Source organism: Cygnus olor, chromosome 2 (genome assembly GCF_009769625.2).
Source record: "Cygnus olor isolate bCygOlo1 chromosome 2, bCygOlo1.pri.v2, whole genome shotgun sequence".
NCBI classification, from domain to species: domain Eukaryota; kingdom Metazoa; phylum Chordata; class Aves; order Anseriformes; family Anatidae; genus Cygnus; species Cygnus olor.
In genome coordinates this window covers 74842041-74856120 of record NC_049170.1, presented here as the reverse complement: position 1 = coordinate 74856120, position 14080 = coordinate 74842041, and the positions used below count along the sequence as shown (strand labels likewise).

The window sequence follows — 14080 nt, the reverse complement described above, 5'->3', positions numbered from 1 at the left end:
GGAAGGAGTCATGCATATTTTTCAACTACTGCCCTGTAGTGTCAGATACGGAATTAGCAAAGATGACAGATTGCCAATAAAACTGAAATAATCACATTCTAGGACAGCATGAGCAATATGAGGAAAGATGTAATCCATTTGTTGGGCTGTGTCTCCTGTTGGTAATGGAAAGAGTATAGCTAGCTGACTCCTAATTTAAAAAATGAAAATAATAATAAAAAAAGGCTAGTTAGTTACATTTTATGATAATGTGACCTTAATTTATTGTCTGTGCTGGGCATGCCCAGTTAGCTAAGAATACATTAAGCAAATCTGCCTTTGAAAGGCAGACAAGAAAAGTAACGCTCAAAATGTAGGATTTTAATCACCATCTTATCCATCTGAAAGAAAAAAAAAAAAAAAAAACACTCTCTCACTCCTATGTGTTGCAATGGTCTTTTCTATTTAGTAATACAGGAATGCCAAGATGATTTTGACACTTCAATTCAAGATTTTATATAGCAAAGTTCTGAAGGTCTTGTGTAAAAAAATAAAAATTAACAGTAGGCTTACATGGGAGTCAGTAATCCACATAATTCACACAAGAAATGAAGTGACAGTGATCTTCAGTGTGCACTAATGAAGGTGAAAGATCCAGCTCTGCTTATTATCATACAGGTAAAAGCTAGGTTGAGTCACGAGAAGAAGTTGACAGTGGCTTAGAAAAAGAAGTTGAAGATCAGTCACCTAAGAATTACTACCATATTTTATCTTAAAAAAGAATATTAATGACAAAGTTATGCATAGCTGTATAACTTAAAACATTTGTCAGATACGTTTGTTAATACAGAATAGAGAAGATATAAAATTAGTAGTGTTTATTGATTGTATATCACAGTGAAATATATCAGTGGTCTGCCAAAGGAAGAGAGAGGATGAAATTTCTCTCTGATTGAATAAGGAGTTGTTAACTGGTCAGTCAAGCATAGGATATAAGACATGCATATCCAAGGAAGCAGAAAAATACTTATTTTATTCAAAAAACACAGTCAACTGATTTCCTGCATAGGTAGAAAATATAGCAATTTTGCAGGAGAGAGACGGAATCTTCCTGGATGCTTTGGGAGGCTTGATGGGGGAACGTAGCTATAGGAATGTAACATTTCACCAAGAATGATGATTTTTGATGGAGGCAGTAAAGAAGAGGTTGTTCTCTCCGAGAGAGCTGTCTGGGGTATAAAGTAAGGAAAAGATTATGAATCTCTTACTGCCATCTTCCCTGCAAGAGCATAGCAGCTCTATCTGCATTTGAGAGGGAGAGGAAGAACATTCTGATTTAACCTTAGCTGAATAGATTAAGTCTGTCTTTTTTTACACAGAGAAAAAGAGAAAGAAAACAAACAAACAAACAAAAAAACACAAACAAGATTGTTTTGAAAGCTGGGGGGGAAATGGGCTGTCAGTTGCATTTTATTTGGATTTGGTTAAGGTATATTTGAAATGTGTTGTCTTATCACTAAGAAATTATGAACAAAGGACAGGATGAATCTAAACCTTCTCTCTGCAACACAATGTTTGGAGAATCCAAAAGATAGTACAGCAAATCCCATTCTCATTTGCATAGATCAGGTGATTAACTGGCATAATAAAGATCAGAAGAGCCAGAAAGGTTTTCCAGTTACTCATGGTAGCTTGTAACACACTGTCATATAATGCTCTATTGGGAAGTATGTGTGAATGCTGAGGATTCTCAGGAAGCATGTCCTTTTTGCAAGGTAAATAGGGTTTGTGTCTATTCTTCTACAAACTACATGGTTTATCCATCACGCCAGTTACACACTGGTTCGGGGTTTGTTCTGTTTGTTCTAAAATTTAAGTTAAGGAATGTGAAAATACAAGTATTAAAGCAGAAGTGATTTTTGGAGAGTTGATATCACCTGGGTAAAAAGAGGCAGAATCGTCTGGAAGTAATGGAGAGTCTCCCTGGTAATCACCTATGCTTTAGAGTAAGTACATGAGCTGCAGTGGTCCCCGTGAAGTGTGATGCAACTAAGTTTAAGTGATTGATGGCGCAGATAGACATTCATAGTCAGTGGAGGTCCTTCTCTGAATTGTGAACATTACATGTATTGTGAAAAAAGAAATCCTTATTTTAGTAACAGTGCAATTCTTACAAAATTCTTTAAACTGCTATAATATTATATTCTGGTTACCAAAAACAATCAGTGGGTTAATTTAATAAATGTGTCAGTAGTGCTTGTAGAAATTACTGTCCTACAGGGAAGAGTCATATATTTTATAAGACATTGGTTGAAATCAGTTTCACGACAGTTTCAATTTTTCAGTCCCCTAACACGTGCCATACAGAAAGCTTCATTAACACATTTTTGTTTCTTCTTGATCAGCTGTCAAAAGCAGACATTTGTATCTTGTTGAAGACCACTTATGATTCCTCTAGGATGAAACAGGCTTTAAATGCATTAGTAGTGATTTGAATTGTGAAGTATAATGTAGTATTTTACATATTTATATTTTATAAATGAAACAACCACATCATGCTAAAATACTTGAAAGCAGAAAACTTGACAAATATACATTTATCATCTTAAGTGAAATCATTAACACATAATTTTGGGGGGGTTGGTGTGTATGAATATATTTTATATGAACACGTGAGAGTTTTCTGATCTTCTACAAACCCCGTGTGGGTTTTAAAAATGAGAAATATCTAAAGAATTGGTTTTCTTTTTCAGAGTTCCAGAAGGTAATTCATGCAGTGGCTTAAGTTGTAGGTCAGGAGAGTTGAAATCAAATTCTGGCCGTTTGTTCCCATGCCATCTAAGCCTTTGATCTCAGATGTGAGCACAAGAGTTACTCTGCTAAGATTAATACAATCTCCTCTTTGGTTATATGGACAATTGAAAACTGGGAGGGTAGAGAAAGGTACAGATGGACTAAATTTTAAAACAAGTGTCTGTTTGTGATCACTTCTTAAATGATCTTTGATCATATAAAAAGAGAACCTGTAACTACAGAGGAGGAAAAACAGAAATATCATAGGGTTTGGAATGAGAAAGACCTAATATGTTCCTGCTCATCAGTGAGCTTTGGTTCCTATGCAATGTTACTGTCTATTCATGCACCTTAGGGAAATTGAGATTCTCTCAATCAATTTGTTTTTCTTCAAAGATGTTTGAAGAAGTAAAATAGTTGATGAAGATATGTGATGCTTTTAAAGTTTAGTGGAATTTTGGACTTGAAAAAAATAAAAATTCCCATCTAAGTTACTCAGAGTCCCACTATGGTCTTTTGTAATGTGTGTTACTACCTCTATGAGAAAATGGGTACTTATTATCTACAGATCAGAAGAATAAATCGCCTATATTTTAGGTAACCACTGGTTTCAGTGTTTCTGCAGTGGCGTGACATAAGCAACTTTGGTCATTGGGAAAACAGTTTTGTTTGGATTATTTTATTAAACGAGAAAGAGATATTTTGCTCCATGGATTGGGAGGGAAGGTGGGAAGTGATGAAGGGTCAGACATAATCTGAGTTTCCTAAGCAGGAAGCTGGGGTGGGAACAAACAGAAATTGGAAGGGAACATTCACTTTCATCGGGGTTAAAAATGTCCAGTATGGTCTGTTCAATAAGGATAGATTATTGTGTAACAGAACCAGGGAACAAGCTAGATCATGTTTCACCTTAAGTCAGTTCTTTTTCGTCTTTCTGAAGTTTTCATCAGTTGTGAACTTCTGGTATGACAAGTTTACATTGATGCCTATAAACCATTCATTTGTTCTTTCACCTATATACTCTTGCTAGTAACTCATTTTATCAGTAGTTATAATAGACAGATCACCTTACACACCTTAAATGTGTAGGTAGTTTGTGATTTGAATAAGAAAATCAATTTTTGATCCAAGGATAGAAATCTAGTTCATAATAATTGCATATAATCATGATTAAGTACTTCTAAACAAATATAACCTATTCATCTTGAAAATAGAAGTGCATTTCAGCAAGGTTTTCTAGGATAAAAAGGAGTAGCATACGTTAAACAAAAGCAGTGATATCGGAGAATTACACACAATGCTATTAAATTGTAGTTGTTGCAAACAGAGGTTTTATAGAAGATAGTCATCCACTTGCTGTATGTGGGAGAAAAGTTCAATAATATTCATAACATACTGCACCTGAATAATCAAGTAGCTTACTCTTCTCTAAGCAGAGTAACTTGGCTTTGAACATGATGCATAATTTAGTATAGCCACTATTTACAAATCTACAAATTCTACAGTTCTCAAATTCTACAATTCTACAAATGTCTGTGTATTTTCCACTGATTGTAGTAAGTCTGAAAAACTGAAATGAAGTCTAGCTTTTTTTTCTCTTCTTTTCCTCCTGAATGGGTTTTCTTTGCCAAAATCTTAATTTCATTGGTTTGTGCACTGAGCTATTAAATATATTGGCAGTGTTTTGGATGGTTCCTTTTTGATAAAGTGTGGATATTTCAAGGTTACATGCATGGTAGATCATAAAACAAATCGTGCATTGCATACTCTGTGCGTTTGACTTGCTGTTACATGAAGGCATCAAAACAATGATCTTAGAAGTGAAATCTCAGAGGCTGAGGAAAACACTTACTGCTCCAGGTCACGTAGTTTTTAAGTAGCACTGTCAACTGTGAATCTCATTTTGTATTCTCAGGATGCAGTTTTAAAAAATGCTAAAAATGCTATAACCTTTTATATATGAACTTTTTTTTTTAATTATTATTATTTTATTTTTTTTAAATCTATCATTTAAAAGTGAGAAAAAACAAGTAAATGTTGAAGATATAGGGTTGGCCTTAGGTCTGATCCTGGCTCTGGTGTATTCTGTTGCTTGCACTGACAGATCTTTTCAGATCACTTCTGTCTGTCTTAGATTCTCTCTTTATGAAGCATACCTGCTGCTATTCACATTCTTCGAGGATCTGTCAAGATATTTTATTCATTAGTGCATAGAAAGTGATATATTTTACTCTCTGAAACATTTATTTATGTGATATATTTATAGACATATAAATGAACAGTCCTTCATAGTGTCTATCAAACTATCAAACTAGTCTGTAAATGATCATACCAGTATGGTCATTAATGGTCATTAAATCTCTTTCATTTGTCTTTTCTTTATATTAGTCATTTGTTCAAAAAAAAAAAAAAAGTTTTTGTTTTGTTTGTGTCTTTACAAACAGGGAAAAAAAATTGACTTTGAAACAATTTTTGTTTTCATGTATATTTTCTTGATTTGCCTGCATTACAGTTATCATGTTGTGCCAGATTCTTTTTCCTGTGAAGTTCCCTGATGAAAACATACTAAGGTACCTATTAACATTGTAGCTGTAAAGCTTACTGTAGAATTTCATTACTGTCAGTGTTTTCAGAAGGTGCATAGTAATTGTGTTGTGGTAGACACAGACTCTCTGTGTCCCTTATAATGGAACCCCTGCCAAAAACATAGACAGTAATATTATGAACCTGCTTTTGAGGAAAGCCATAAAAAGGCATTATACCACAAAGAAAGGAAAGTTTGATTACTTACATACGTGGAAAATGAAAAAATGCTACCTACATAATCAACCAATGCAAAACAGAATGAAGTCTTAGCCATTCTTTTTTCTTCGATTGAAAAGCTAGCAGAAAAATTTTGTTATGTATTATTATTTGTTGTACATGCAAAAGATGGTAGCATGAACAAATGAATTTTTAGTTGCCTTCTGATTTACAGATTTTGAAAAATGAATAATTTAACATTTTTTCTCTCCTCCTATTTATACTTTTCTTTACCCTAGTTGACCCTAGAGCTTGGAAAAGATGGTTTCCAGTGTTTCAGCATCTGAACTGAGAAATGATTTGGTGGAATCTTCTGGAGCTTCATCTAGAGAATCTTCTAGAGCTTAGGCAGAAAGTGTATGGCCACTGGAAATGAGGAAAGATTACAGAAATGTTCACCGTTGTAGGGAGAAAATTCTTGAAGCCAAAGCTCAGTTAGAGTTGAAGCTGGTCAGTGCTTTGGGGGACAATAAAAAGGGCTTTTTAAAGCATATTATCAGTAAAAGGAGGACCAGAGATAACATTGGCCTGCTACTTGATGAGGATGGTCATCTCACAAGTAGGGACATAGACAAAGCACAGCATTTAATGCCTTCTGCACCTTTGTCTTCAATACTGATGATGGGCCTTGGGACTCCTGGAGCCCTGAGTTGGAGGACCATGAGTGCAGGAATGATAAATTCCCAGCCAACCTTGAACTTGTGAGGGATTTGCTGCTCCAGCTGGGTGCATATAAGTCTATGGGGCTGAATGGGATTCATCCCAGGATACTCAGAGAGCTGGCTCACATCATCGTGAGAACTCTCTCAATTATTTTTCAACCGTCTTAGGAATCTGGAGAGGTCCCAGAGGACTACAAGCTGGTATACGTCCCAAATTTCAAGAAGAGCAAGGAAGATGACCCTAGTAATTACAGGCCTGTCAGTCTCAATTCAGTGCTTGGCAAAATTTTGGAGATTATTCTCTGAGTTATTCAAAAACATACAAAAGACAATGCAGTCACTGCAATTGGTTATGGCCAACATGGGCTCACAAGTCCTGTTTAACGAACTTAATTTCCATTTATGACAAGGTTACGCATCTAGTTGACCAAGGGAAGCCAGTTGATGTAATCTTTTTGCATTTCAGCAAAGCTTTTGATTCTCTTTCTCACCAAATGTCCAGCATATAGCCAAACAAGTACATAATAAAATGGGTGAACTATTGACTGATGGGTCAGGCTCAAAGGGTTATAGCAAATGGGGTTACATTGGGCTGGCAGCCGGTCACTGGTGGGGTTCCTCAGGGCTCCATTTTAGGGCCAGTTCTCTTTGATGTTTTCATAAACGGCTTGGATGCAAGACTTGAAGGTATACTAAGTAAGTTTACAAATGACTCTAAATTGGGAGGAGCTCAAGGATAGAAAGGCTTTGCAGAGAGATCTTGACAAATTAGAGAGCTGGGCAATCAACAACCATATGAAGTTTAACAAGAACAAGTACCGGCTTCTGCACCTGGGAAGGGTCAACGCTGGCAGTACAGACTGGGGGATGAGAGGCTGGAGGGCAGCCTTGCAGAAAGGGATCTGGGGGTTTTGGTTGACAGCAAGTTGAATGTGAAACAGCAGTGTGCCCTGGCAGCACCAAGGGCCAGCCATGTCCTGGGGTGTGTCAGGCACAGCGTAGCTAGCCAGTTGAGGGAAGTGATTGTCCCGCTCTGCTCTGCCTGGTGCGGCCTCACCTCGAGGTGAGGTGCAGTTTGGGGCACCACAATATAAGAAGGACAAAACTATGAGAGAGCATCCAGAGGAGGGCTACAAAGATGGTCTAGAGGACAAGATGTATGAGGAGCGGCTGAAGCCACTTGGTTTATTCAGGGGAGTGGAGGGGCAGGTGCTGATCTCTGATCTCTGGTGACAGCGATTGGACCTGAGGGAATGACATGAAGCTGCGACAGAGGAGGTTCAAGTTGGGTGTTAGGAAAAGATTCTTCACTGAGAGGGTGATCGGACACTGGAACAAGCTCCCTTGGGAAGTGGTCATGGCAGAAAGATTGTTGGAGTTCAGAAGCATTTGGACATCGCTCTCGGATGCAGGTTTTAGTTTGTGGGTAACCTGTGTGGTGCCAGGAGGTGGACTTGATGATCCTTGTGGTTCCCTTCCAACATGGGATATTCAGTCATTCTGTAATTCTATAATTTTGTAAATGAATGAGCAGAGAAAGGGGGAAAAAAAAAAGCACCATCAGGAAAAATGGTCCTTAACCACTGAAGGAACTAAATGCTGTTTATCCAGGGCATTGTATAATCCAATCCCATCATGTTTTACAGCTGTTCTGGGTAGAAGATGTACTGGATGTCCTAGAATATGTTATTGGCAGTGACCATATGCAGAAGAAAGAGCTGTAGGAGATTTTTAAACTTCACAGATAATGCACTTGCACATCAGATAATGCACAGATAATGCACATCCTTGAAGCAAATTTGTCCCAAATTCTTGATTAAATGGTAGAAATTTAAAGTGGTAGGTGTGTATATTTTTCAGTCTTTCTGGTACAAGAATAAGAATCTCAAATTTTTCATTTTTCAGACGCTTAGTTGAAGAGTTCACTTCAGGTGAAATTGTTATATACTGATACTTTTTTTTTTTCCATGCTTTTTCTTCTTCTGAAATGCAATTTTAAAATGTCTCCAGATACTATGATCACAAAGATTTGTTTTGTCATTCATATCATTGCTATAAAATGTGTTTGACAAGAGTAGAAAGAAAAGTGGAAAATTATCTGTTAGGCTTTTTTGAGTGTCATTTTCACATTTTTTCCCCTCTCTTCTCCTTTTTCTATTTCCTGATTGACTTCAGCAAAATAGAGGGGAGCTAATAAACTCAGAGAGATGAATTAGAAACAACTGACAATGATTTATATGGATGCAAAAGAAATTAAGATTTTTTTACCGGTACCCAGTCCTTCCTATACTTTTTTTTTCCCGATATTTGTCCATCCTCCTTCTCTGCTCCACATAAGAAAAAATGAGGGGGGAAGATAGGGTTGCAGTTCAGACCACGACTCTTCTTTCTTTCTGTTGTTGTTGCTGTGTGAATGCTACACTTTCCAACAGCATATTTATAGCTACTTTAACAGGCCTATACAGATTTTTTTTTTTGTCAGTTGCATGAATAAAAATCTGTAACAACACCTTCTTTTTCCTTGAAACTTATTTGGATGTCTATCTGTGCACCTGAAATCCAGGATCTTTAATCTTTTAACATCTGATCAGTGATTGCTCAGGAGAAATCCCTTTTGGACTTCTGTGGGCAAGTTTGCCAGATCCTAAAGGCAGTCTGCTTAGTGTCCACTTAATAATCACGTTGGATTTGTTTGCTGTTTATTGAGTTAAATGCTGTTACAAAACAAAGCAAAGCAAAACAAAACAAAAAGACCTACATCATTGCCTTTTAAGTGGCTACAAATTTAATAACAACTGCAAAATCTCAGAGATAGAAAAATCTATAATACATATACGCAGTAGTTTACTGAAATAAATTTACTGAACAAAGTGGGACACTGTGAAAGTGATCTGAACTCAGAAACAGTATCTATTAGTTTGTCCCATTACCAGTGGTGGTTTTTTTTGTTTGTTTCTTTGTTTGTTTGTTTTCTGATCTCCAGAATGCCTGTGGAAAGATAAAAGGCACATCTGCCTCCTTACAAGGATTCTGTTTCAAGCAGTGCCATAACCCACCTAAGCTCTCAGAGTGACATACAAGACTTTCCCTACTCTTCTCCCTCCCCTGTGAAATATTTCACGATGGAAGAGAAGTCTTCCATCTTAGTCTTAGGCTCTTCTGAGTGTTTTCTGCTCAGCCAAACTAATTCCATTATCCATTAGTCGTGTTTACATCAGGCTAACTGCTAATAACTCATATGGAACTCTGTAACCATCTCTAATCTTGTTCTTCATCCAAGTCAGTGCTCCAACAGCCCATCTTTTTACGGCTTCAGCTCATGGAATCAGAAGGAGGCATAAGGTCAGCCCTCTCAGACCAGCTCTCTCTGGAGTGAAATATGGTAACTGCAGGCACTCCTCCTCATAAGGGAAAGAATTGTCAATTTCTTACAGAGTCCCAAAATATTAATACACAGCTTGTTCTTGCACAACCCATTAAATACTCGAATTTTCACTTCTAAGAAAGCTGGAGATAGAGGTGGAGAGAATTGTGACTGATGAAAAGTCTGCTGTCAGCTCAGTTTATAACAGTTTAACAGTCTGCTGTCAGCAGGCTGTTTATATCTAAGTGAGTCTTTTTTTTTGTAGCTAAGTGATCTTACAGAAGATTTCTGAATCCCAGTAGGCATACAGATGCCAGAGGATGTGCTTAGAATGAGATAAAGCATGGATGACACATTCTGAAAAAATTACTTTTTAATACTTTTCTGACTGACTTAAATGATCCAGAGTATCAACAGTATTACAAATCAATAATTATTTTATATTAAATTGGTAAAATGTTTATATATGAGTACTTGAAGATATGAGTAAGTACTCGTGCATGTCTATGTAGGCAGCAAAAAAAGGAGTTGTCTCAATATAATAATGTCAAATTACGGTTTTAACTTTAGATACAATTAGATAAGAGAAACTGAAGTAGGGGAAGAACATATTTAAGTGGTTTCTATTCAACAAGTTAAATCTGCTCTATCGTTACAATAAGAATAAGTGGACTGTAAGCAACTGCAGTGTAAGCGAGCATGCTCTTCATCCCAGACGGTGCCGAGGAATCCTGTCTTTCTCTGTTGAACGAAGATAACATGCAAGTATCCTGCCAAGCTCCAGTTCCTGGAATCTGAAAAAGGCCAAGAGCAGAACTTGCTAAGGGATCTCTGATTTATACAACCCTGAACTGCTAAACCTTCTCACAGGGATGTTATTATTTATGTGGTTTATTTATTTTTCATTTTAAAAATAAAAGCAAGACTCAACCACCACAATTATTTGGTCATCTATTTGGGTCCATACATAACAAAAAAAAATGAAGTTTAGGATCAAAATCATCCCCATACTATGCTAATTAGTCTGTTCTACAATAGTCTGTTTTATCCATCCCCATGTAAAATATATGAATCTAAAACCAGAAGCCATATCCTTATTTTAAGAGACACCATCTCTACAAATAGATAATGGTTAACTGAATAAAGTTAAGGGCTATAATGAGATCTGCTAAACTGTAGGTTTTCTTTTGACAGAAGTGGCAGTCAGTCTGTTAACTCAGTTAATGCTTGAAACTTGACTGTATCACCTCATTGTAAGGAACAATTACAAAATTATAACAGTAGGCATACTGGCCTTTAAAGTGTCTGCAATTTGAGTAGGTCATTTAAATACATATTTTTTTTCTTCTAATTAAATCAGAAGTGCCAGGTTTTGAGTGGCAGTGATGCTGTTAGAATTTTTAATTGACTTAGAGGCCTTTGACTCAAAGCAAGGATTTTCTATTACTGTATGTAATGGGTAAACATGAGAGGAGGACACGTTACAAAAGTGGATAGAAAAAGCAAAGCTAAGCTTACAGGCCTGGTAAGGTTGGTCGGCCAGCCTCCATAGCTACAGCAGGTGCAAGTATATGTCTTTGCCAAGAAACTTTGTGTTGACAGCATGATGGAAATTCATGCAAATAAGTGTTTCATGTCATAACTCAGCATTTGGCACATGAAAATTATGCTGATTTTGTAAAATTAAACTGTCATTTTATGGAGAGAAAATATTTATAGTTGCTATGTTACAGTATTCAATCAGGTGAACATAAGTATGGGCAGACTCCAAAATCTTTCCCTCCAAATCCTTGCTCTGCCTGCTACCTTCCAGCAATGCTGTAGCCTGCATAACTCTCACATAACTCTTTCTGCTGCTGAATCTTTTATGCATGTAGGGGCTGAAATCCTGGCATCTCGAACTCTTAAGTCTGTTGCCCACCATGGGGACACAGATTTTACCTCTCTGCTAATATGACATGTTAAACCATCTGGGCAAACTTCTGCTTTATGTTCTATATTGAAATTGACTTTAATCTACTTTCTGCATTCATTTTGTTGGATAGCATCTTGCAATCTTCTCTCTTTCTCTTTTGCTTTTATCTCACAAAACTGATAACTCAATTGGACTGTACTCAATTTAATTAATGATAGCAGTGACTCCAGGATACAAGGCTGCTGGTGCATTTTGTTTTATTATGTTTTACAAAAGTCGTGATGTGTTGTTAGTTTTGGTGGTACTTTGTTCATAAAGGTTTGCTATTAAGTTTCTACTACTAAAAGAGAATGGAAGAAAATTCTTGCATAACATAGCATTATACTGTTTTTGCAAAATACCTTACCCCATAAGGCTTTATTGCAGTACGCTTTTTTTTTTTTTCCTCATCTCTCTTTAAAAATCCCTTTGGAAACAAATCTTGATTTATACAAGTTCCTGATAACAACTTAGAGTAGCTCTAAAAAGCTGATAGTCCTGAAAGGGGAGTAATCCCCTTTGAAAATATGAAGGTTTTATAAGGTATTTTAAGTTTGAAAAACAACTTTTATTTGGAAAATTAAGAAGTGGAAGAGTGTTTTTAAAATAGTTCCTAATCTTGTTTCTGAAATTATTTTTCATTAATTTTATGTGGTTTGTCTTGGTTTAACAAAAAAAAAATACTATTTCTGATAGGAAACTTTTCATATAAATTGTCAGTCTTATTTACTTCTCAACAACAACAACAACAAAAATAAATGTTTGATATTTCAGATCTAGCAAGTCAAAAAGAGAGGGCTTTCTACCTTATGATGCTTCTTAATTTGATAATCCTAGTATATTTTACATAAAACGCAGTTCCAATATTTTTCTTCTTTTCTTTGCTTCTCTTTTCTACAAACTAAAAGGAAATAATTTCTTTTGTTAGACTTCAGAGAAGAAAGATAGTTCATGTAGTTCCGTATATACCTTATAAAGCTTGGATTAATTACGCATCCTTAGAAGTTAAATGACCATTTTCTCCATTGTTGCTGCGTGTTTGTTTGTTTGTTTGTTTTCTGGTGAGTACTTTGTCTAGTTAGAGTAATGTATAAGCTTCAAATAATGCCAATTGTTTAGAAAAAAATAGTTTCTAGAAAAATATAGCAATAAACATTACCAACACTAGGGTTCCATATCATTTTGTGTATAGCTATGACTTTTTTCAGTTACCTGGGTTCTTCTGGGATATATAGAAATTCAACTAGAGTTTTCAGAATGAAAATTAATTCCAGGGAGAATTGAATCTTTAGATTTAGTTGATAAGATGAAGAAAAATCTAATGTATGTGGAGGAGATACGAATTATGTGTCCTGAAGCAGAAGATTGCTGCATTTGATGCTGTTACGCGTAATATAATGCCAGGTTGTCAAACTGTTACAGTATTTAATGTAAGAAAAGTGATAAATAGCTCTTGGGATTTGTGACTAGAGGGAGCTGTGCATGGTTCCCCAGGCTGACTTATAGATTTACTTTTTGCAAATTGTCTTTGATCATGTTGCTTGAAATATCGCTATGTTGTTTTCATTCATATCACTAAGTTCAGGTCTGGTTGTATTGCAATATTTTCTACCATCCAAAAAAAAGGTGAAAATAACCAGCTGAACTATTTCTAAGCCATTTTTCCAGCAGGTACAACTGATATGCTCTAACCTGTAGCGAAGTATAAATTAATCAGATACATTATTGTAGATCATAAGGTCTTTGTAGTATGAATAAGATAAATATTCTTGCTAATTTCATTTTCATCTTCAATACTTTCAGTTTCCTCATCTAACCATGTTGTGGGTTGACCCTGGTAGGCAGCTAAGCACCACACAGCCACTCGCTCATTCCCATGCAGCAAGAGAGAGGACAGAATCAGAAGGGGAAAAGTGAGAAAACTCATGGGCTGAGATAAAGAAAGGTTAACTGGTGAAGCAAGGAGCTTTAAAGTTGTCTGGCCTTCTTAGTTGTGCTGCACTTTTTGAGTACTGTGTAAGAATTCAGTAAGCAGAGACTATTTCTTCCACTGATACCTTCCTTTGGAGGAAAGAGTGCAAAATCTGTATTAGCATCAACTGTGTTTAAAATGTATCCAATCTTAAATCTTCATCACATTGCTCCCCTTGTGGCACCCTCGTGTGCTACCCTCTATAACCTTAAGAAGATTTTGGGCCACCTTAGGATTCATTTATTTTTCTCCAAGCCCAAATTAAATCTATAGTTCCAGTTTTGACAAGGGAAAATTAAGAAATGAAACATGGAACAGGGAAGTACTACAGGCAATGCTTTACATTTCAAAATAAATGATAGTGGCACAGAGTCAAAATAATAGAAAGTGAGTGTGAGTTTTATATGGGGGTATTATACTTTGGGGAATAATGCTTTATATTTGATTGTTTTTTCAGTGGAATAATAAACTTCATTATCTTGTTTCCACATCTAAGCACTGGACCACTGCTGTTTCTAGAACATGGAAGATACTCCAAGTGAGTACTTCATTTT

The 14080-nt window shown here is 36.1% G+C and overlaps 1 protein-coding gene across 4 annotated transcripts in view; it reads left to right on the top strand.

The window, feature by feature from the left end:
* Positions 1–14080, top strand: part of CDH12 (cadherin 12) — a 542156-nt gene that overhangs the window by 355263 nt on the left and 172813 nt on the right. For 3 of the 4 annotated variants that reach the window (XM_040548890.1, XM_040548887.1, XM_040548888.1), the window contains exon 3: positions 14023–14064. The exons of the other annotated variant lie outside the window; for it this stretch is intronic. The gene's annotated coding sequence lies outside the window, so the exon portion shown is untranslated. The remainder of the gene's footprint in view (positions 1–14022; positions 14065–14080) is intronic. 4 annotated transcript variants of the gene reach the window in all.